The sequence below is a fragment of the Hemitrygon akajei genome, unplaced genomic scaffold, assembly GCF_048418815.1.
Source record: "Hemitrygon akajei unplaced genomic scaffold, sHemAka1.3 Scf000102, whole genome shotgun sequence".
Lineage (NCBI taxonomy): Eukaryota > Metazoa > Chordata > Chondrichthyes > Myliobatiformes > Dasyatidae > Hemitrygon > Hemitrygon akajei.
This window is the reverse complement of record NW_027331988.1, coordinates 1,793,416-1,818,831: the sequence shown is the minus strand read 5'-3', so window position 1 is coordinate 1,818,831 and position 25,416 is coordinate 1,793,416. Positions and strand designations below refer to the sequence as shown.

Genomic DNA, 25,416 nt, shown 5'->3' with positions numbered 1-25,416 from the left:
TCTGTATCTTCCCCGTCCCCATCTCTCCACCTCCCGGTTCTCAGAGTTACGGGTTCAATTCCCATCCCGGTCCGATCCACAATTACCACCCGAAGAGGAAATGTGCAGGATTCATTGAAACGACTTCTTTGTTTCTAAACACTAATTTCTATTCACATTCCTCTTGAGCCTCACTGGACAGGAACACTGAAACATCAAGCAAGAAACAGCAGGCGGTGGCCATTCAGCCCCTCAAACCATCAACAAGATGGCGGCTGCTTTCCCATCTCAGCCACACGTTTCTCCACGATCCTCATTTCCTCGACCCCTTCGGTCTTCACACATCTGCCGGCCTCTGTTTTATGTGAAGACGATCATTGATCTTCATCGTCCTCCAGGAATCATTCTAGTCAATCTCTATAACAAATATTCTCTAACCTCTTCGATAATCCTCCATAGAATTAAATATCTTCTGCAGCCCCGTGTTCCCCCAACCACTCACCTCCCACCCCGTCACTATTTCCACCTTCCCACCTCCCCCTCACCTGGATCCACCTCTCACTACACAGCTCTTGCTCCATTCCCACCCCTCACCTCTTTTCTCTGACTATTTCTCGTCCTCTCTCAGTCTGGAGGGAGGGTCTCGGACCGAAATGCTGACGGTCCATTTCCCTCCACAGATGCTGCCCGACCCACTGAGTTCCTCCGGCAGTTTGTTCTTTAGTCTGTATAACCCGTGTTAGTTTGGGGAGTGGGATTTTACACCATATTCCAGGTACAATCTCAACAAAGCTCAAATAATTACTTCAAACACGAGAAAGCCTGCAGATGCTGGAAATCTAAAGCAACAGACACAAAATGCCGGGGGAATTCAGCACAACAGGCAGAATCTTTGGACAAGAGTAAACAGCCGACATTTTGGACCACCAGCCTTTTTTCATTCCCGAGGAGGAGGGGAAGTGATCTGAATAAATAGATCGGGGAAGAGACAGAGGCAAGCTGGGAGGTAATAGGTGAAGTCAATGTTGGGCAGGTCAAGGGCTGGAGAATAAAGAATCAGTGCATTGTCAATAGGAGAAAGGAAAATTGGGGATCCAGGGGGAAGTAAGGAGCTCGTGAGCAGAAATGGAAGTTCAGAGTGGGGAATAGAGAAGTGGGTCGGGGGATTTGTTTACTGGAAGGAGAATTCAATATTCATACAATCAGGTTGGAGGGTACCCAGATGGAATATATCCTGCTCCTCCACCCTCTGGGTGGTCTCCTCTTGGCACGAGAGAAGGCCATCGGTAGAGACCTCTGAATGGGAATCCGAATTGAAATGTCTGACCACTGCGGAGTCCCCCTTGTGGCAGATGATACAGAGATGCACGACAAAACGGTCTCCCAATTTGTGGTGGGTCTTACCAATGTAAATTAGGTCGCATTTGGAGCACCGGACACAATAGACGACCCCAGCAGGTACGCAGGTGAAGTGCTGCCTCACCTGGAAGGACAGTTTTGTGTCAGAATGGAGCTGAGGGAGGGGATGTACAGGTAGGTGTAGCGCTTAGTCCGCTTGCAGGGCTAAGTGGCTGGAGGGAGATTAGTGAGGGGGATGAATGAACAAGGGAATTGTGGAGGGAGTGATCCCTGTTGAAAGAACAGAGTGGGGTGGTGTTTAGTTGTTAGATCTCTTTGGAGATGATGGAAGTTGCAGGGGCTGAAGGCGTGGTAGACAAGGACAAGAGGAAGTCTGTCAATAGGAGGGCAGTGGGAAGGGGTGAGCACGGACGTACTAGAAATGGAGGTGATGCGGGTGAGGACAGCATCCATAGTGGGATCAAGTTCAGCGGATGCAAGAAAACTGAGACGAGTGAACAGTATCTTAAAGATGATAGGTTGGGAAGAGGTATGGTATAGATTATCATGAGGATCAGGAGGTTGATAATAGAAGTAGATTCACAATCTGTCTCCAGAGATGAAGACAGAGAGAGAGTGAGAGAGAACATGAAAGGGCACGAAGATGTGAGAGATCGACCAACTTATACCAAATAGCTCTTACAATAAGTTCACTGTACCTTTGACTTCTCTCCCTACCCACTGCACCTCAGTCCCTCACCATTTAAACACACTTAGTGTTTCCGTTTCTCCGACAGAACTGGGTGATCTCACATTCCCCACATTGGGCTCCAGCTGACCTGTTGTTCCCACTCACTCCTTTTGCCTCCGTTACCCCGAACTTCTCAATAGCGCACACAGACCATAGAACAGTACAGCACAGGAACAGGCCATTCGGCCCACAATGTTGTGCCAAACCAATTATATTTGTAATCAACTGTCCAACTAAACTAATTCATCCTGCCTACACAATTCCCACAATCCTTCCATTTCCCTCACGTTCACGTGCCCATCTAAATATCTCTTACAAGTTCCCATTATATTGGCCTCTGGCACCATCCTAGGCAGGACCTTCCAGCTACACCACTTCCTGTGGGAAAAAAAAATACTTGACTCTCACACCTCCGATGAAATAACACGACCTCATTTTAAATGCATGACGTCCGGCATTAGACATTTTAAGTCTGGGAGAAAGATATTGTCTATCTACTCTCCCTTTGCCTGTCATAATCTTATAAACGTCCATCAAGTCTCAGCCCAGCCTGCACCACTCTGGAGAGACAACCCAAGTTGTGATCCAAGGTTCCTGGGAAATGGACTTGTGTAGAACACTCAATATAAATTAATTCACCCAGATAGTGGTGGATATGTGGAATGGTCTGCCCCAGAAGGCAGTGGAGGCCAAGTCTCTGGATGCATTCAAGACAGAGTTAGATAGAGCTCTTATAGATAGCGGGGTCAAGGGATATGGGGAGAGGGCAGGAACGGGGTACTGATTGTGTATGATCAGCCATGATCACGGTGAATGGCGGTGCTGGCGAGAAGGGCCGAATGGCCTACTCCTGCATCTACTATCTATTGTCTATTGAGACGCTGCTGGACTTTCTTTGCTATGGAGCTGGTGTTAAGGGACCTGGTGAGATTCTCCACCAGGTGAACACCAAGAAATTTGCTGCTCTTACCGATCTCTACCAAGGAGCCGTCGATGTTCAGCGGAGAGTGGTCGCACCGTGCTCTCCTGAAGTCAACAACCATCTATTTTGTTTTGTTCACATTCAGAGACAGGTTGTTGGCTCTGCAACAGTTCGTTAGCCACTGCACCTCTACTCTGTATGCTGACTCGTCGTTCTTGCTGATGAGACCCGCCACGGTCCCCATAACATCTTGTCCCCATTCGGTCAACCCAGACCTCAGCATTTCATCGAGGTTTCTGTTCCCAGAGTCACACTCTTCCATTGGGAACAGGCCCAGAGACACCAAATGCCCCAAACGTTTCATTCCCGAATCACTCTTGTGAACCTTGTAAACAACAACTCTAACGAGAACATTTTCATGTATAATAGACAATTTGGTGGCAGGATAATTCATTGAGAAAACCTCAGCCTGCACCACTCTAGAGAAACAACCCAAGTTTTACAGTGAAATGATCCAAGTTTCCTGCGGAATGGACTTGTGTAGAACACCCAATTTAAATTAATTCCCCTACAGCACAGAGTTTGTTCAACCTTTCATCATAACTCATGTTCTACAACCTCTATCCAACAATCCGACCGGAAACCTGCTCTACTGCAGAAGGAGGAACATTCAACCTCATCTGCAGCAGCACAAACCTAGGCCGGAGCCAAACCCTAACACTGCCAGTCCCATAATCCTGGAGCCCCATTCCAGGATTATAGCCCAAGCACCAACACTCCCAGGACTCTTTCTTGTCGGTAAGGTGCTGCAGTGTCTTGGCTATTCCCAGTTATAAAGTTAACACCCCCTCATCCCAGACAGAACAGGAACCTGATGATGCTTTCAGTGGTCAGGCGAACCGGGCTATGGGTCACCAGGTCTGGTGGGCTGTTACCCTGGTGTGGAGGAGGTGGCTCAGCAGAAGTAACTGAAAATATGAAATAAGGAACTCAACCTCACATGCTGTGAGTTTCATTATGACAAAGTGAATACTGGGCTCTCAGCCATTTTGTAATGGGGAAGCTAAAATTTCAGTGGCTGTTTTAACCCTGTCCCGAGGTGCCTCCAGTACATCTGCTGGTCGTTCCATCTCTGAACTTCCAGTAGTGCAGAAGCTGTTACAAAATAAAAACAGGTTGTTGGATGTTATCTGTCGGCTCCAACTGTCCACTACGGGCTATTTACAAAAGACATCACACAATACATTGTGGTGATAATCATGAATTTCACTCTTTTTCCCATTAAGTGGTTAAATATTCCGTTATATTCTTGTGTCTGCAAGTAACTTATAATTACGATCAACCCCCGGCATTGATACAGGTGCAATTCAGATCCTGCTACCGACAGAATGATGGAAGGGGAGGTCCCCAGATACAATTGAATGGGTTCAGATGGTGACCTCAGATCCTAGACTCTCCTTCTGTTGGACGCATCTTGTCCCCATCCAATCTATCCAGGCCGCAGGATATCATTGAGGTTACTGTTCGCAGAGTCACCGCCCTTCCAGTGAGCACAGGCCCGGAGACACTAAAAGCCCCTCCTACACTATTTTTTTTTCATTCCAGAATCACTCATGAACTTTGTAAACCCACAACTGTATTGTGCACATCTCCATGGATAACAGACAGTTTGGTGGCAGGATAATTCATTGAGAAAACTTGTGGTTTCCTCACCGCCCCAATAACAGTCACAAAATTTCTCCTGAGGATCAGCGTTCTCATCTACCAATGGAGCCGAAAGAGATGGGGAGATTTTTAATAGCTTCTCTGTGTATATATTTAACTGGGAGTCGGGCCATGGATTGTATGCAGGTTGCACAACAGGTGCTTGCTGTGTTGACATGAATTAGGATGGATGAATATCCAGTGCCTGACAAGGTGTCCCTCGCACCTTGCGGCACGCTAGTGTAGAGACTGCAGGAGCCCTGGCAGACAAAGGTTTCAAAGGTACGTTTAATGTCAGAGAAATACATACAATATACATCCTTGGCAAACATGTTGCTGGTATTTAAGGAACTGAGTTACAGGGGTTCGCAAACTTCTTTATACCATGGATCCCTGACATTATCCGTGGGGTCCGTTGGGAACCACTGCTAGATGTATTCAAACTATGATGGTATAAATAGGGAGATGGCATGTTGGCGTTCGTCCCTTAGGTTGGTTGCGTGGGTTTAGGGTGAAAATTGAACTATTTAAGGGGAGTCTGAGGTAGACTGCTTCATTCAGAGAGTGGAATGTGGAATATGGCGATCTGCGGATCGTTTCCTGTATTTTCTCCTTCTCGTTTTAAATTTCCTACAACTGTAGATTTTTCCTCTTCATTTTATTGCGCAGATGTAACTGATTGCAAAATGTCATCAACACCCCAAGCTGTGTAAATGCCACCCCATCCCACCGGTTTGTTAGTTCTGAGTCCATTCCGGACCTGGTGTAATACATTCCGTACAGTCAATGCTCACGGCATCCTTTCCTCCCACTACCACTCTGTTACCCTTGCTCTGCGATGACCGCAGAGCCATAAATATGTTCAACACTTCCTGCAGCTCTGTTGGGCTGTTACCCTGGAAACGGAGGAAGTGACATTCCAAACGTAACCGAAAAGGGAATTAAGAAACTCTACATCATATGCTGTGAGTGCCATTGTGACACATATTAGCACTGCAGCCATTTTGAAATGAAGAATCTAAAATCGTGAAGGCTGTATTCAACGATACCTCACGCTATATTCAATTTATCCTCTGGTAGTTCTGGCTAACAAAAAAAAATCACACTATGCCATAAATATACTCAATAAGATTCTTAGCCATCATCTGTTGTAACAAACTCGACAGACCGACCTTTCTTAGGCTGAAAAAGTTTCTCTCATCTCAGTTTTAAAGGGAAGCTGCTTTATTCCGAGGCTGTGCTCTCAGACCCCAGACTCTGTCTGATGGAAACATCCTGTCCACGTCCACTGTATCCAGGCTGTTCAGCACTCTGTAGGTTTAAATAAGTTCCCGTCCACCTCTATACTTCTGAACTCCATAGAGTACAGGCCCAGAGTCATCAATTGCTTGTCATACATAAACCCTCTCATTCCTGAGATTACCCTTGTGAGCAACAGCTGTAATGAACACATTTCAGTAAAAACAGGGAATGTGGTACCAGGATTATTTACAGGGGAAAACTAAGGTTTCTTTACTGTTCCCCTAGCAGTCACAAAACATGCGCTTGTGCACAGGTCCACTTCAAGAGGAACTAAGTTAGCGATTTGGTTTCACAACCGTACGTCAGAATGATTTCAACAATTTCCCATTTTTAGTCTAGATTTCCCGCATTTTCAGGTTCTTCCTGTTTTCCACCCACTGAGAGGCAGAGGACAGTGTGGAGGGTGGGGGGGGGGTGAATTTCCAAAGACAATTTGAACACCAAATTCACGGGTCTATTTCTGTTGCAAACACGGAACAGCCCATTTACTTTCAGCCTCTATCTGAGAGGGATGGAATGGGAACACATCCTCTCCCCAGATTAGCAGTCATTAATTCCAAAGGAACTCCAGAAACAAACGTCTGAGCTTAGAAAATAAATACTGGCTCAACACCTCAAAACCCCTGAGCAGCTTCATCCCCGGGTGCATTGTACTTGGACCCAACCTCACAGGGTCACACAGCTGAATCTGCTACTCACCGACCCCGGAAACCTGTTCGCCCCAACAGACAGGATCTCCCGGTTGCCACCCACTTCGACTCTGCTTCAAATTCCCATTCGGATATGTCCATACATGGTCTCCTCTACTGGCATGATGAGGCCAAACTCAGGTTGAAGGAGCAATTCCTCATATACCTTCTGGGTAGTCTCCAGCCCCTTGGTATGAATATCGAATTCTCCAACTTCCGGTAATTCCCTCCCTCCCTCCTCCCCCTCCCACTTTCACTCTGCCTCCTCTTCCAGCTCCCTATCACCTCTCTCATAACTCTGCCTTCTTCTGCTACCCATAGTGCTTTCCCCTTACATTCCTTCTTCACCTCTCCTGCCTATCCCCTCCCTGCTTCCCCTCCCCCACCCCTTGATCTTTCCTCTGTGGTTTTACACCTGGTACCTTCCAGCCTTATCCTTCCCACCCTCCCCCCACCTTCTTTATAGGGCCCCTGCCTCCTCCTTCTTCAGTCCTGACGAAGGGTCTCGGCCCGAAGAGTTGACTGCTCGTTTCCACGGATGCTGCCCGACCTGCTGAGTTCCTCCAGCGTGTTGTACGTGTTGATTGGACCACAGCATCTGCAGTGTACTTTGTGTTTACTATCCGGAAACCTCAGACATCTTCCCCACATCTCACAGCGAGTGGTGTACATAGAACACAGAAAACCTACAACACAATACATGCCCTTCGGCCCACAATGCTGTGACGAACTTGTACTTATTTTATAAATTACCTAGAGTTATCCATAGCCCTCTATGTTCCTAAGCTCCATGCACCTATCCATAGACCCTTCAAAGTCCCTATCGTATCCGCCTCCACCAGCGTCTCCGGCAGCCCATTCCATGCACTCACCACTCTCTGAGTAAAGATATTACCCCTGACATCTTCTCTGTACCTACTTCCCAGCACCTTAAAACTGTGCCTTCTGGTGTTATCCATTTCAGCCCTGTGAACCCACCCTGTTTCTGACTACCCACCCTGTGATCTGACTACCCACACGATCAATGCCTCTCATCGTCTTATACACCTCTATCAGATCACCTTTCATCCTCCGTCGCTCCAAAGAGAAAAGGCCGAGTTCACTCAACGTATTCTCATAAGGCATGCTCCCCAATCCAGGCAACATCCTTGTAAGTCTTCTTTGCACCCACTCTGGCTTCCACATCCTTCCTGTACTGATGCGACCAGAATTAAGCACACTACTCCAAATGTGGTCTGACCAGGGTCCTATATTGCTGAAACATTCCCTCTCGGCTCCTAAACTCAGTCCTACGGTTGATGAAGGCCAAGGCACCGTATGCCTTTTTAACCACGGAGTCAAGATTCGAGCAGCTGTGTAGCAGCTTTAAGTATCCCATGTACTCGGACACATAGATCCCTCTGATCCTCCACACTGCCAAGAGCCTTACCATTAATTCTATGTTCTGCCATCATATTTGACTACCAAAATGAACCACCTCAAACCTATCTGGTTTGAACTCCATCTGCCACCTTTCAGCCCGGTTTTGCATCTTATCGATATCCCGCTGTAACGTCTGACAGCCCTCCACACAATCCACAACATCCCCAACCGTGTTCTCAGCAAATTTACTAACCCATCCCTCCACTTTCTTATTCAGGTCATTTATAAAATTCACGAAGAACAGTGGTCCCAGAACAGATTCCTGAGACCCACCACTGGTCACCGACCTCCATGCAGAATATGACCCGTCTAAAACCACTCTTTGCCTTCTGTGGGCAAGCTAGTTGGATCCACAAAGCAATGTCCCCTTGTAACCCATGCCACCTTACTTTCTCAATAAGCCTTGTAAGCGGTACCTTATCAAATTCCTTGCTGAAATCCTTATACACTGCATCTACTGCTCTATCTTCAAATGTTTAGTCACATTGTCAAAAATTCAATCAGTCTCACAAGGCACGAACTGCTTTTGACAACGTAATGTTGACTATTCCTAATCATATTATACCTCTCCAAATGTTCATAAATCCTGCCTCTCAAGATTTTCTCCGTCAACTTAACAACCACTGAAGTAAAGCTCACTAGCCTACAATTTCCTGGGCTATCTCTACTCCATTTCCTGAATAACAGAACAATATCCGCAACCCTCCCATCATCCGGAATCTCTGTTCCCATTGATGATGCAAACATCATCGCCAGAGGCTCAACAATCTCCTTCCTCGCCTCCTACAGTAGCCTGGGGTAAATCTCGTCCGGTTCCGGCGAATTACCCAGCTTGATGCTTTCCAAATGCTCCAGCACATCCTCTTTCTTAATATCCAAATGCTCAAGCTTTTCAGTCAGCTGTAAGTCATCCCTACAATCGTCAAGATCCTTTTCTGTAGAGAATACTGAAGGAAAATATTCATTAAGTACCTCTGCAATCTCCTCCGGTTCCAGCCACATTTTTCTACTGTTACACTTGATTGGTCCTAGCCTCTCACGTCTTATCCTTTTGCTCTTCACAAATTTGTAGAATGCCTTGGGGTTTTCTTTCAACCAAACCGCCAAGGCCTTCTCATGGCCCCTTCTGGTCCTGCTAATTTCATTCTTCTGCTCTTTCCTGCTACTCTTATATTATTCTAGATCTCTATTAATACCAAATTTTTGATCCTTTCGTAAGCATTTCTTTTCTTCTTGATTAAATTTTCAACAGACGTTGTACACCACAGTTCCTGTACCCTACCATATTTCCCTGGTGGTGTGAGTCCTGAGGCTCCTGTACCTCCTTCCTGATGGTTGAGGTGTAATAACTGTCCCTGAACCTGTTGGTGTGATTCCTGAGGATCCCATACCTTCTTTCCGATGGCTGCGGGGTGTAGTAACTGTCCCTGAACCTGGTGGTGTGGGGCCTGAGGCTCCTGTACCTTCTTCCTGAACATTTGCCACTTTTCGGCCGTCCATTTCCCTGAGAACATCTGTTCCCATTTTATGCTTCCAAAATCCTGCCTGCTAGACTCATATTTCCCCTTACTCTAACTGAACGCTTTCATAATTTGTCTATTCTTATCCCTCTCCAATGTTATGGTAAAGGAGATAGAATTGTGATCACTATCTCCAAAATGCTCTCCCACTGAGAGATCTGACACCTGACCAGGTTCATTTCCCAATATCAGATCAAGAACAGCCTCTCTTCCTGTAGGCCTATCTACGTTTGTACATATTGTATCAAGAAACCTTCCTGAACACACCTAACAAACTCCACCCCATCTAATCCACTTGCTCTAGGGAGTTGCCAATTAATATTTGGGAAATTAATATCTCGCAACACGTTGACCCTGTTATTATTACAACTTCCCAGAATCTGTCTTCCTCTCTGCTCCTCGATGTCCTTGTTACTATTGGGTGGTCTATAAAAAACACTCAACAGAAGTATAGGCCCTTTTCTCTTCCTAAATTCCACCCAGAGAGTCTCAGTGGACAATCGCTCCAAAGATATACGGTGTATCGGAAAGATAAGTTAGTAGGCAGAGGGAAGTGGTGTGGCCCTGTGTATAAGAAATAATATTAAATCATGTGAAAGGGATAACATAGGATCGGAAGTTCTAGAGTCTGTATGGGTTGAATTAAGAAATGGCGAGTGTGAAAGGACCCTAATGACAATTTTATACTGGCCTCGAAACAGCAGCAATATAGTAAGAAACAGCAGAAAAATAGTAAGGGATAGAAAAAGCGTGTCAGTAGGGCAATGCTATGATAATCGTTGGAGATTTTAACATGAAAGTGGATTGGGAATACCAGGCTAGTACAAGAAAGAGAATTTGCAGAATGTTTAAGGGATGGCTTTTTAGAACAGTTTGTTGTTGAGCCCACTGGGGCATCGGCTGTGTTGTATTGGGAGTTGTGCAATGATCCGGAGATGATAAGAGAGTTTGAGGTTAAGGGACCCTTAGGGAACAGTGATCTCAATATAATCGAGTTCTCTTTGAAATTTGAGAAGGAGAAACTGAATTCTAATGTATCGTTATTTCAGTGGAATGAGGCAAATTACAATGGGATGAGCGGGGAACCGGCAAAGGTTGACGGGAAAGGGACTGCAGCAGGAAGGACAGCGGGGCAGCAATGGCTGGAGATTCTGCGAAAAATGAGGGAAGTGCAAGACAGCGAGATTCCAAATAGGAAGATAATTTCGAATGGAAGGAGGACACTGTCGTGGCTGACAGGTGAAGTCAGAGCCAATGTAAAAGCAAAATCCGAGGCCATAGAAGGAAGTCGAAGCTAGTGATGGATAGAGTATTGGGAAGCTTTTAAAAACTTGCATAAGGAAACTAAGAAGGTCATTGGGAAAGAAGAGATGAATTATGAAAGGAACCTGGCGATTAATATCAAAGAAGCTACTAAGAGGTTTTTTTTTTAGTATATAAAGCTTAAAAGAGAGTTGAGGGTAGATATAGGAATAATAGAAAATGACGCCGGAGATATTGTAATCAGAGGCCAAGTGGAAGACATCTGCAGTATACCCAACATTTAAGAATGCCAGGGAAGCGGATTATGTGCAGTGAAAATTACGACTGAGCAAGTGCTCAGGAAGTTTAATAGTCTGAATAGTCTGAGGGTGATGCAATGCACCCTTCGGTTCTGTGTGGCCGTTGCAGAAGGAAGAGAAGGAGCGAATGAGATAATTGGCAGGGACAAATAAAAGGACGTGTAACTGAAGAGGAGCGGCCAGTGTGTGAGTGGCTCAGGGTAGGAGTGGAGCTTTGAGGCTCTGGCTCTAGAGGCTTCGGCAAGCAGAGGCTGAGGACGAGTTTGCTCCCAGTGAGGTAAGGCCGGGTAAGTTTCTTTAATTAATTTAATTAACTTCGGAGTAGGTAATGGAGGCAGCAGTTAGGGCATTGGAGTGCTCCGTTTGCAGACTGTGGGAAGTCAGGGCGAGCACTGTTGTCCCTGATGACTACACCTGCAAAAGGTGCATCCAGCTGCAGCTCCTGACAAACCGAATTAGGGAACTGGAGCTGGAGCTGGATGAACGTCGGATCATTCGGGAGGCAGAGGCAGAAATAGACAGGAGTTTCAGGGAGATAGTTACCCCTAAGAGTCAGGAGGCCGGTAGCTGGCTGACTGTCAGGAGAGGGAAGGGGAATAGACAGGAAGAGCAGAGCACTCCTGTGGCCATTCCCATCAACAATAAGAATACCGTTTTGGATACAATTGGTGGGGCCGACCTACCGGGGACAAGTTGTAGTGGTCGCGTCTCTGGCACCGAGAATGGACACTCTGCTCAGAAGGGAAGGAAGGAAAAGAGGAGAGCAGTAGTGATAGGGGATTCGATAGTTAGGGGGACAAAGAAAAGGTTCTGTTGGAGAGATCGAGATTCTAGGATGGCCTGTTGCATCCCTGGTGCCGGGGTCTGCGCTATCTCCGATCGAGTTCTCGGTATGCTCAGGAGGGAGGGTATGCAGTCAGATGTCGTGGTCCATGATGGAACATATGATGTGGATAGGAAGAAGGAAGAGGTCCTGCAAAGAGGTTAAAGAGTTAGGTGCAAAGTTGAAGGACAGAATCTCCAGGGATGCAATCTCAGGATTTCTCCCCGTGCCACGTGCTAGTGAAGTTAGAAATAGGAAGATAATGCAGCTAAATACGTGGCTAAGGAGATGGTGCAGGTGGGAGGGCTTCATATTTCTGGACAATAGGGCTTTGCTCCAAAGAAGGTTGACCTGTTCCGACGGGACGAGTTGCACATGAACTTGAGGGGAACTAACATCCTTGTGGGTAGGTTAGCTAATGCTGCTCCGTGGGGTTTAAACTTGATTTGCAGAGGGACAGGAAGCAGAGAGTTAGAGCTGGTGGTGAGGTGCGGGAGGATAAGGGTCATTCGAGGACTGCGTGTGTGGATTGAAATCAAAGGTTTGTATGTGATAGAAATGTTCTCAGGTGCCAAACTGAAGAGACTGGGGAAGAGGCGTCTGGCTCTCAAATAGAGAAAGACAGAGCAGCAGAAGTAGTGCATGGAGTAAAGCCAGATCTAACATATAAAGAGGCTTTGAGGAACGAGAAGCAGAATAAAGGGTCTAAAGGTAGTAAGGTAGAAGTGCTAAAGTGTGTGTACTTCAATGCAAGAAGCATCAGGAACAAAGGTGATGAACTGAGAGCTTGGATACATTCATGGAATTATAATGTAGTGGCTATTACAGAGACCTGGCTGGCACCAGAGCAGGAATGGATTATAAATATTTCTAGATTTCAGTGCTTTAAAAGGGATAAAGGGGGGGGGGGGCGTGAAGGGGTGGAGGGGTGGCATTACTGGGTCAGGGATACTATTACAACTACAGGAAGGGTAGGTAATGTAGCAGGATCCTTTTGAGTCAGTATGGGTGGGAGTCTGGAACAGGAAGGGAGCAGATAATCTATTGGGAATATTGTGTAGGCCCCCTGGTAGGAGCAGATTAGGAGGCAGATTTTGGAAAGGTGCAAAAGTAATAGGGTTGTTATCATCGGTGAATTTAACTTCCCTAATATTGACTGGCACCTGATTAGTTCCAAGGGTTTAGACGGGGCAGAGTTTGTTAAGTGTGTCCAGGACGGATTCCTGTCACAGTATTTTGACAGGCCGACTAGGGGGAATGCCATACTAGATCTAGTATTAGGTAACGAACCGGGTCAGGTCACAGATGTCGCAGTGGGTGAGCATCTGGGGGACAGTGATCACCGCTCCCTGACTTTTCGCATTATCATGGAAAAGGATAGAATCAGAGAGGATAGGAAACTTTTTAATTGGGGAAGGGCAAATTGTGAGGCTATTGGCTAGAACTTGCGTTTGCGAATTGTGATGATGTTTTCTTTTGCAGCGAATTGTACTATGGGCATGTGGTCAATGTTTGAGTATCTCTTGCAGGACGTTAGGGATAAATTTGTCTCGGTGAGGAAAATAAAGAATGGTAGGATGAAGTGAGGTGGATAATCTAGTCAGGTGGAAGGTTTAGGAAGCAAGGATCAGAGGAATATGTTTTTATTAACGGCATCGATGTGGGGGTAGAAGGGTGGGTTTCCAAGTTTTCAGCAGGCAAAAAGGTTGGTCGTCTTGTGAAGGTTGAACAAGATGTTTGATATATATCATTGAGTTGGTGTGATACAGACTGGACAGAGGTTGAACAAGATGGTTGATATATATCATTGAGGTGGTGGGATACAGACTGGACAGAGGTTGAACAAGATGGTTGATATATATCATTGAGGTGGTGGGATACAGACTGGACAGAGGTTGAACTAGATGGTTGATATATATCATTGAGGTGGTGGGATACAGACTGGACAGAGGTTGAACTAGATGGTTGATATATATCATTGAGGTGGTGGGATACAGACTGGGCAGAGGTTGAACAAGATGGTTGATATATATCATTGAGGTGGTGGGATACAGACTGGACAGAGGTTGAAGAAGATGGTTGATATATAACATTGAGGTGGTGGGATACAGACTGGGCAGAGGTTGAACAAGATGGTTGATATATATCATTGAGGTGGTGGGATACAGACTGGACAGAGGTTGAAGAAGATGGTTGATATATAACATTGAGGTGGTGGGATACAGACTGGACTGATGTTGAACAAGATGGTTGATATATATCATTGAGTGGTGGGATACGGACTGGACAGAGTTTGAACAAGATGGTTGATATATATCATTGAGGTGGTGGGATACAGACTGGGCAGGGTTTGAACAAGATGGTTGATATATATCATTGAGGTGGCGGGATACAGGCTGGACAGAGGTTGAACAAGGTTATTGATATATATCATTGAGGTGGTGGGATACAGTCTGGACAGAGGTTGAACAAGGTTATTGATATATATCATTGAGGTGGTGGGATACAGTCTGGACAGAGGTTGAACAAGGTTATTGATATATACCATTGAGGTGGTGGGATACAGGCTGGACAGAGGTTGAACAAGGTTATTGTTATATATCATTGAGGTGGTGGGATACAGGCTGGACAGAGGTTGAACAAGGTTATTGATATATATCATTGAGGTGGTGGGATACAGGCTGGACAGTGGTTGAACAAGGTTATTGATATATATCATTGAGGTGATGGGATACAGGCTGGACAGAGGGTGAACAAAATCGGCATGGAATAAGCTGGATGAAACAGAATGGAGAATGGATCAAGCTCAATCACAAGTGGTTCTCCAGCAATACACAGACATTGAATTTACTAGACCTTCTATTGCATGGAAAAGATACTAAAACGACAGAGATAGAACTAACAATAGGAGATTTGGCATATAACCATTGTCTTTCACGAAATTTCATCAACGTACCATAGAAAGTATCCCAACAGGATACTTTACGCGTTCGTACTGCTACTACTTTACTCATGACTGCCAGGAACTGGAGAGAACTGTAGACACTGCGAAAACCAGACTGCCCGCCATGAGCTGTGTATGAACTTCTTGATATATATCAGTAAAGCAGGCAGAATAACCTCACGGTCCTGGCCATCCTCGCTTTACACCTGGGACGAAGATTACACACTCAGTGGAAAACACAAAACACCAGAGTCAAGGACGGCTTCCATTCTGCTGCTATAAGCAAACTGAATGCACCCCAGCTAGATAAGATGAACCTTAACCTCAAAATGTAACTTGAAATTATATAAATTATATAACTCAAAATTATCACCTTTCACCGTATTCCAAAGTGCGCTTTGGTTTCTCTGAAACAATGATGCTTTGTTACCCTCTGTAGCTCCACTTACCCTGTATCTCCTCAATGTTCTGTTGTGCTCTATTGATCAGTATGGATGTTATGCAAAACAGGATTTTCATTGCGCCTCAGTACATGATAAAAACAAACTGATTTCCCATTTTAATTGTGTGGAGATCGTGGACAGGTTGGGTCAAAATTTCGAAAATCAAAAAAACCTACTAAGGTGCAAAGAGACTTGGGAGTGCTTGTGCAGTTTTCCCAACAGGTTAATATACAGGCCGAGTCGGTGATGAAGAAGACAATTGCGATGTTTGAATTCATTTCAAGAGGGCTATAATATAGAAAGAAGGATGTACTGTTGAGAATGTATAGAGACCTGATAAGGCAAAACTGAGAGTATTGTGCGCAGGTTTGGGCCCCTAACATGAGAAAGGATGATTGAAATGGAGAGGGTTAAAAGGCGGTTCAGGAAAATTATTCCAGGTTTGATTCCAAAGAGGGTGTTCCCGTGATGTACTATTCTATGCTCTAAGTTATGTTCTATCTCCATTCGACCATACGATATAGGAGCAGAATTAGGCCATTTGGCCCATCGAGTCTGCTCCGCACTTTCATCATGGCTGATCCAGTTTTACTGACATTCCCAAGCTCCTGCCATCTTATCAAATCCTTCCATGCCCTCACCAGTCAAGAGCCAATCAAACTCAGTCTTAAATATATATAAAGATTTGACCTACATAACTGCATGAGGCAAAAAAAAAACTTCCACAGATTCAACATTCTCTGATAAAATAAATCCTTGCTCGCCATGTTCTAATAGGGGGCCTTCTATTCTGAAGTAGTGTCATCCGCTCGTAGAGTATCCCACCAGAGGAAACATCATCTCTACATCAACTCTATCAAAACTTTTCACCATTCGATATGTTTCAATAAAGTCACCACTGATTCTTCTGAATTTCAGTGAGTACTGGCCCAGAGCCATCAAACGCGGTTCACATGAGAAGCCATTCAATCTTCGAATCACTTTTGCGAACACCCTTTGAACGCTCTGCAGTTTCTCCACATTCCTTTCGAAGTTAAGAGGCCCAGACCTGCTCTGAATACTGCCTCACCAGTGCTTTATACAGATTCAACATCACATCGTTGCTTTAATATTCTAGTCCTCTTGAGATGAATGCTAACATCGCATTTGTCTTCCTCACCACAGACTCAACCTGCAAATTAACCTTCAGGGAATCCTGCACAACGACCCACAAACCCCTTTGCACCTCAGTTTTCTTTTGTATTTAGAAAATAACTAACCCTTTCATTTCATCTACCATACACTTCTCGACACTGTATTCCATTTCCTTGCCCTGTTTCCTAACTGTGTAAGTCCTTCTGTAGACTTTCTAATTCCTCAAAACCGCATGCCCTCTACCTATCTTCATTCTGTCTGCAAACTTTGCAACAGAACCATCAATTCTATTGTCCAAATCATTAACATATGACGGAAAATAATCGGTCCCAACACAAACCCCTGTGGAAAATCACTGTCACTGGGACCAATACAGAAAGCTTCCTTTTGTTCCGACGCTTTGCCCCTTTCCAATCAACCACTGCTTTATCAATGTTAGAATCTTCCTTGTAATACCATGATCTCGTAGCTTTTTAAGCAACCTTACGTGTTGAAGCAAACAAAGACCTTCTGAAAATCCAAACACACAGCATCAACCGATTTCCCTTTGTCTATCCTGCTTGTTATTTCTTCAAAGAACTCCATCAGATTTGTCAGACAAGACTACGGCATATTTTCTGACGGGTCTCCAAGTACCCTGCGACCACATTCTGGGGTACACGCCATCAAATCCAGGTGACAGATCTAATTTCAGACCTTTCAGTTTCCCAAGAAACCTCTCTCTGGTTTTGGTTACTTCACACACTTGATGCCCCCTGAACTTCCAATATACTGCTAGTGACTTCCTCTATGAAGATCAGTTCAAAATACATCTTCAGTTCGTCCGCCATTCCTTGTCCCGCATTTACTACATCCCCAGTTTGCAGCGTTCTGATATCCCGTCGTGCCTGTCTTTTACAACTTACGTATCTGAAGAAACGTTTAGGAGCCTTTTTAATGTTATCGGCTCGATTACTTTGGTATACTACCTCTGATTTTTTAACAACTTTTGTTGCCTTTTGTTTGTTTTTACAACCTCACCCAACCTCCAACTTCCCACAAGTTGCTGCTCTGTTGACATCCCTGCGAGTGATTCTGGCCAATTCCCCTCTCCTGCCTCGGTAATTCCCTGTACACCACTGTAATGCGGGTACTTCTGTCATATCGATACGTCTGTCTTTAGCTTCTCCTTCTGGAGTTTCTATTTGACTCCCACTAACTGACTGTAGGGGACAGTGAGAGGGACTTTCCAAACACGGATTGAACACTGAACCCCGGTTATCTTTACTGCTGCAAACACGGAGCGGCCCATTAACTCACAGCCTCTCACTGTGAGGGAAGGAGTGGCAACTTATTCTGTTCTTTGCTTCCAAAGGAACTCCAGAACCAAACATCTGAGCACAGAGCATTAATACTAACGCATTACCTCATACTCCTGGGCAGCTTGAACGACGGGTCCATTATATATGTATCAAAACCTGTGTGCTGTCCCAGGACCCATCCTCACAGGGTCCCAACCCACCCCCAAGATGATCACACATCTTTCCCCTGTCTCACACAGTAATCAGAATTCCCCGCAACCCGTGACTATCTGTCCGAGACGTCTGCTTCATCGCGGAAGGAGGAATGTCCAGTGCCATCTGTAGAAGCAACAAGAACGGGCGAACACCAAACACTGGAATTTCCATGTTCCTGGACTCCTCATCCCAGGATGATAACGAATGGCCCAGCACTCCCAGAACTCTTTTCTACCGCTATGTGCTGCAGTGTCTCAGCTGTTCACAGTTCAAACAAACAATAACACTCCTACACAAACCCATGACAGAACTGTAAAATGAGGAACCCGTTGTCTGGACGGGGATCGAGTTGACTTTCGTTCTGGGATTTACAAAATGGCCCCGGATACATTTCATCATGTCTCTGGGCATATTATTGATTATTATATTGTTGAGTGGAATCTACACCAAATCAGCTGGCCGCCTCTTTTCCCGTAGTGGAACATGAACAATATATCTCAATATTAAATGGTAATGATAGCCCTGGAAACAGAGATTTTTCTCTTTTTTTTTTGATTCGCAAATATTGACCGATTACAAGATGTTTGTGACATTCTAAAAAGATTTCCATGAATACAATCACAAGATTCATTAGTCATCTGTTCATTCCAGCATAGACATTATATATTCCATACAGTAAATGCATCCTCGAATCCACACTGGATCCTGTGGCCACTGAATTTCTGCTAAAGGGCTGTGTAGAGTGATCAAAATCTTCAACACTCCTTGAAGCTGTGGTGGGCTGTTTCCCTGGTGACTGAGGAAGAGGCCCACCAGAACTAAACGAAAAAGGAAGTTACATTCTCAACCTCACATGCTCTGAGTTCCCTTATGACCACAATGAATACTGAACACTCTGCCATTTTGTAATGGTTAAACTAAAATACCAGTTGCTGTTTTAACCCTTTCGAGGTGCAATAAATCTGCTGCCAGTTCCAGCTCTACACAACTTCAGCATTGTAGACACCGGCTATCGATCCAAGGGAAGTTTGGACCCGATGCGGGGCCGGGTGACGAAGGTAAAGTTCCCGGGATAAACCACAATGGATGAGTGCAGTCTCGGTATCACCGCCCCATCACGCTCCTAGGACCAGGGCAAGAGGGGCTGAGCGGCGGCTCATCTCAGTCGGTATGTTGTGAAGGTCCCACAACACAGACCGACCCCGGCAGGTTCTGTCCAGCAAGCGCAGGGAGGCCGCCAGATCGGAAGTTAACTGGGTGCATTACCTTACATCAGGCGTCCACACTCGGGACCAGCCTCAGTACTCACCGATGAGAACTTGTTTTCACGCCCGGACAGTGAACCCTTCCCCGGATTCCCGACTCTGGGGGTGATGGTTTTCTCCTAGTCCGGATCCTACAGACGATCCGACGCCGCCGACCCGCTTCAACACAGAACTGAAGGAAAGTCAGGACTGTAATTCATGTCATCAGAGCTGGGGGCGGAGCCTCGGAAACAAGGCAGATCTGCGGTAAAATGGGAGCGGGAAAAGAGCTCACGTGACTTACACATACATGTACGTCCATGAAATTTTGCAAAGATTTTGCAATTTTCACCGTTAGCTGAGATTCTAAAAACAAAACTTTCTTAAGAATTTACGAATATATCACAGATCTTGTAGCTATGTTTAGATTGTGACGAGATCTGAAGGATAATTCTAAAGTGGACTGTTCCTTTAAACGAGAGAGAGGGGGAGCGAACAGCTTGTCTGCTAATTCAGCAGCAGGGAGACAGAAAGTCCGTGAGTTGCCTTGGAAACTGAAAGGCGGAGCTATGTGATGGACAGCTCGTGTTCAGCACTTGGAGATATATACAAGGTCGTTGACTTTTTAATTAGACACATACCAGAGACACACAAGACACACCACAGGAGACACACACCAGAGACACACAAGTCACACCACAGGAGAGACACGAATCCAGAGGCAAGGAGGACACTGGTGAGCTTTGTGTGCCCACGACAAGGGTGGGGTTTTTGCTCACAGTGTGGACAGAGGGGTGACCGGTGAGGAGCTATCGGTGTGTTTAACCGTGGTCTGGGGTTGATAACTCCACCACAGAAGATGGAATCCCCTTTTCTGTGGTCAGAAGTTGGTGACATTAAATAAGTTTCAGCAGCAAGGAGGACGACGTGGAGGATCGGCATCGGCATTGGAAGATAAACCAACACTCTAACTCTCTCTCTCCAACTCTACTCAAACCAAATTCCAGAACTGAACTGATCACTTACCATCCCACCGTGAGACTGTATCACCGAATCACCTGAGCTGGGGAAGCTTATTTTCTCACCTGTATATATGCATATACTTTGCTAACCTGTTCACCTTATCTTGTTTTATATTACTTTATTCACGTAGTTACTGATAAAATAGAGTTTATAACGCAAGACTCAGAATCCAGGTGTGCCCATTTCTGCTGGTTATTTAACTCGTTACGGGGTACGTAACAACTCCATCCCTCCCTGTCACATTGATCCCCTTCTCCATCCTATCTCGCGATCTGCTTCTCTAACCCGCCTTCGCGATGACTCTCCCTTCCTCTCCCGACTACCCTCTTCTGCATGACGCCCTGCCTCCCCTTCTCCGACCTGACCCTCACTGCCTCGGTGACCCTCACTGCCTCGGCGACCCTCCACTGAAATCGACTTCCTGCCCTCTTTGGCGCCCCTTGTCCTTCCCGATCGTGACCGTGCCTGCCTGGCGGCGAGAGGTGGAGTGCCCCGGGGGGCGAGGTTGGACGCGGATGGGATACAGCCAGCCCTCTTTCCAGTCTGCAGTCCTGTGCCAGGCGGTAAGGGTGCTGAAGGAGCGGGAACATCCCTAGTCTGTCTACCGAGGGGCCTCGCTTGCGAAGTGTTTCGGGTCGATAGGTCCTGAGGCCGAAGAAACTGTAGAAAGATGAGGGAAGGTTGGAGATTCAACTCACTCCGTGATCCACGGGGGAGAGCCTGGCCGGTGGGTGGGTGATCAAAAGTCCAGGCACTCGTGTGTTTGGCGGTGCCCCTGGGCTCGGGGATTCCGTAGCCTGGAGGTCAAAGGAAGGCTGGAGTGAAAGCATGGTAATGCGGGGCTGGGCCGTTAGGGGGAGCTACTGGATGGAGGGATGGGGCGGGGTAGCTCGATTTGTCATTTTAGCTATTTATGGAACAACACAAAACCTAACACTTTTGATAAATACAGTGAAATTCGTATTTTAGTGTGCTTCACTCTGTACTAGCACCCACCTTTCGTAAACGGGGACACACACTACTCCTAGAGGCCTGTGCCAGTACCAAAGTAATGCCACCATCTCGCTATCTCCCCAGCCTCGTGTCACCCCAAACTAACCCCACTGCCGCGTTAAGTCCCAGCTTATTCCCCATAGCCCTGTGACAGTCCTTAAATTAATCCCTCCCTCTCCACACCATCGTGTCAGTTCCCAAACGAATCCCGTTACCCTGATCTCTCCCTACGAACCTATGTCAGTCCCCGAAATAATCACATTGCCCTTCTCTCTCCCCACACCCGCGTGTCAGTCCCCAAACGAATCCCGTTACCCCGATCTCTCCCCACAAACCTATGTCAGTCCCCGAACTAACCACACTGCCCACTCCCAACAGGCCAGAAGTTTCCAAATTAATGAATTGGCTAAATGGAATTATAATGTTTTAGGCTGGAATCTCAGAGCTGAAACTGGGAACGGATGCACCCTGGAAAATGCACAACGGAAATGAGAAGTTATTTTAGACAGCACTTGCATAGGGTTCTGGATAGATGAAGGAGTCATGTTTGACAGAGATGTGGATCATCTGGTCAAGAGGAAGAAAACAACTGACCAGGTTTAGAAAGCTAGGATCGGACACGGCTGTAGAGTTACAAGGCAGCCAGGGACGAGCTGAAGAATGGAATTGGGAGAACTTGAAACCTCTACAGAAGGCCTACAGCGGGATTAATGAAGACCCCGTGACACTCTAGATGTGTGTGAAGAAGAGGATGACTAGAGTGACAGTAGGACCGGTCGGGGATAGTGATGAAACATACGGCTGGAGCTGGTGGAGGTGGGACAGGTCCTTAATGAGGACTTCACTTCAATTTTCACCAGTGAGAGATCCTGGCGTTTGTGAGGAAGCGTCAAACGGGCTTATGTGCGATAACAGGACGAGGTTAGAAAACAGGATGTACAGGAACTTTTGAAGAATAGATAAGTCCTCTTGTGAGGTTGCGAGAAACCCCAGGTTACTGTGGGAAGCGGAGGAAGAGATTGCTGCGCCCTTGGCGATTATCTTTGCGTTATCACTGCCGCACAGGCAGTATCAGGGGATTGGAGATGGAAATATTATCCCTTTGCTCAGGAAAGGGAGTAAGGATAACCTTGTAAATTATAGCCCAGTGAATTCTACTTCAGTGATGGGCAAATTATTGGAGAACATTCTTAGAAACCGAATTTCCGAGGTTTGGGAGACCCTGATTTGGGAGAGTCAGAATGGTTTTGGGAGAGGCAGGTCATGCCTCACGTGCCCGGTTCAGTTCTGTGAGGATGTGACAAAGATCCTCACATCCTTTGTAAAGATGTGAGGATAAAGGCAGAGAAGTTGATCTCGTATAAATAGATTTTAATAAGGCATTTGATACGGTTAACCGTGGTAGGACCGTTCATAGCGGCAGAAGGCTTGGTATCCAGGGAGAGTTGGCTGGTGGATTCAGGACTGATGCCCACAGAAGGCAGACTGTAGTTGTGGATGGAGCGTTTTCTCCCTGGATGTTGGTGACCAGTGGAGTCCTGCAGTGATCAGTTTGAGACTCCCGGCTTATGTGTTTCTATGAATGATTTGGATGAGGAGGTGGAAGGGTGGATTTTTGTATTTGCAGTGATGTGGAGGTTCGTGCAATTATGGACAGTATAGAAGGTTGTCGCAGATTACAACAGGACAGTGACAGGACGCAGAGTAGCACTGAGAATTCACAGATGGAGTTCAACCCGAAAGGTACGAAGTGATTCTCTTTGGGAGAATGCATTTGAAGGCAAAGGTATTACTTGCTTTAGTCAACCGAGGGTCGCACATTAGTGCGAGTTCCACAATGGAAACAGAGTGATGAGACATTCTCCAATAAGCCGAGGGCCGCTCATCGGTACGAGAACCACAATCGGCACGGAGCGATGCACTGCAGGAGCAGAAGGAAGTGTGATTGACAGGTGAGCTTGAACACTTCCGCTGTTCTGCACATACATACGGTGACGATTGTCTTATGAAAACAGTTGAGTAAACTCGGCCTTTTCTCCTTGGAGCGACGGAGAATGAGAGGTGACCTGATAGACGTGTATAACATGATAAGAGCCATTGATCGTGTGGATAGGCAGAGGCTTTTTCCCAGGGCGGAAATGGTTGTCACAAGAGGACACAGGATTGAGGTGTGGGGATTAGGTACAGATGAGATGTCAGGGGTAATTTTTTTTACGCAAAGAGTGGTGAGTGCATGGAATGGGCTGCTAGCAACGATGGTGGAGGCGGATAAGATAGGGTCTTTTAAGACACTTTTGGATAAGTAGATGGAGCTCAGAAAAGTAGAGGGCTATGGGTAATCCTAGAAATTTCTAAGGTAGGGACATGTTCGGTACAGCTTTGTGGGCCGAAGAGCCTGTATTGTGCTGTACGTTTCTATGTTTCTATGTTTGTATGAATGACAATATACCTGAAAGCAAATCTGGAGAAAAACAGACAATTTCGTGGCAAATAATAGCCTGAGCACCTGCGGAATGTTCACAGATTTTACTTGTTACTTTTGTTCAAACAGAGAAAGCATGGCGAAATACTAGCAGAATTGTAGCTGGTTTGAGAATATCTTTAAAGTTAAATAGACTGCATCGCAGGTCACGGCTATGATTTGGTCAGGTCATTCACTGGAAGAGGTCAGGTTCCTGCCAAACGCCCCATGTGTACGCTGGAAAACATTGTTCTTCAAACTGTCCACAGCCCTCGCTAATTTCCCAGGACACGTTAACTTTTTGATCACGGGTCTCTGGAATATCGCTGTGGATCTTTTACAGTGTTTGGAGGAACATAAGTGTAGTGCATTTTATTGTAACACATGTCTGCTGTCATCGTGATTTCCATCACTCGCACCACCCGGAATGACTGGAACAAACGAAAGAAAAGAATGAACGAATGTTCCCCTTTAATAAAGAAGTGTTCTCCAGTTCACCTGCCAGAACAAACTCCTTCCCTCAATTTCAGAAGGTAATGTGCACGGTCAAATATTACAAAATAAATCGACTTCAATATGAATGCCTGTTTTAAAGCAACAATAATATAAAAATATGTTATTTATATGCTGAAGCCAGGTATCATGGAAAATAACATGGAATAAGGCACATCATATTTTGTTTTAAAGTAAATAGATTGCAAAATCCCTTGATGAGTCAAATTCATGCCACGGGGACAGAGTGAGTAAAAATAGTTTAACGTAAGTGTTTGAGCAGTTGGTTGTCACTAATGTCCCTGACGTGATAGCCACGCTAATTGCCTCAGTGGAATTGCTCTCTCCTCAATAAAAGTCTGCTAAACCGTTCCCCAGTACATCTGAGCAGCTGGAACGTTTCGTACAACTGAACGCTGCTTCTGACGGAATATGGGATATGCGGCGATTTACTACATCGCGGGCATTTTCTATCCCACACTTGTAGCGGTTGGTGTCCCCGGTAAGATGCCGGAGCTGGTTACTTTATGTATGGTGCCGTCGTTACTCTGCTGCGGTATCCGCACTGTTACTGAGCACAGATGCTACCATCGGCTGAAACGTGTTTCCGGAATGGAGGATTCAGGCATCTAATGGTTTTATTTCCATTTTCCATATCTCGATCGCAGTGTTTTCTTCTTTTGTCAATTAAGTTGGTGCCAATATCGTCACTGTTTCATAATTTCACCTCGCTCGGCTTTCTGAAGTCATGCTGGTCTCCGCTTTTCTAGGTCCGAGTCTCTATCAGTGCAGACACTTCGAACTTCTAACAACGTGGCAGCTTATTTAAATGAGGGTCCCGTCTATTTTCGACACGTAGGTCCGTTCATCTGCAAGTCAGTAAATGAGAAGTCGTGCTTCATATCTCCTTGACTCCACTTTCTCGCCGCTACAAACAATCCCTTCAGCTATTTCACCTCTAATAATGGAAATGGTGTTGTTAACAGGGGCGATCGGGTGCTCACCGGTACGTGAGTCGTGGAACTCGGATGCCTCGCTCTAAACTGTGGGAAGGTCGCCAATCCACTGACACTCACATCCGTCATTGTCCTCCAGCCGCAGTGCAGCGACTGAGACCGGACACACTGGTTTCCCGCTTTCCACTTCCAAACAGACCATACCTGCGTGCATTCAG

The 25,416-nt window shown here is 45.9% G+C and overlaps 1 protein-coding gene across 1 annotated transcript in view; it reads right to left on the bottom strand.

Moving 5' to 3' along the window:
• LOC140723143 (NACHT, LRR and PYD domains-containing protein 12-like) overlaps positions 1-19,420 on the bottom strand; it is a 51,512-nt gene extending 32,092 nt beyond the window's left edge. The window contains exon 1 of the mRNA XM_073037771.1: positions 19,339-19,420. The gene's annotated coding sequence lies outside the window, so the exon portion shown is untranslated. The remainder of the gene's footprint in view (positions 1-19,338) is intronic.
• Positions 19,421-25,416: the final 5,996 nt, after the last annotated feature.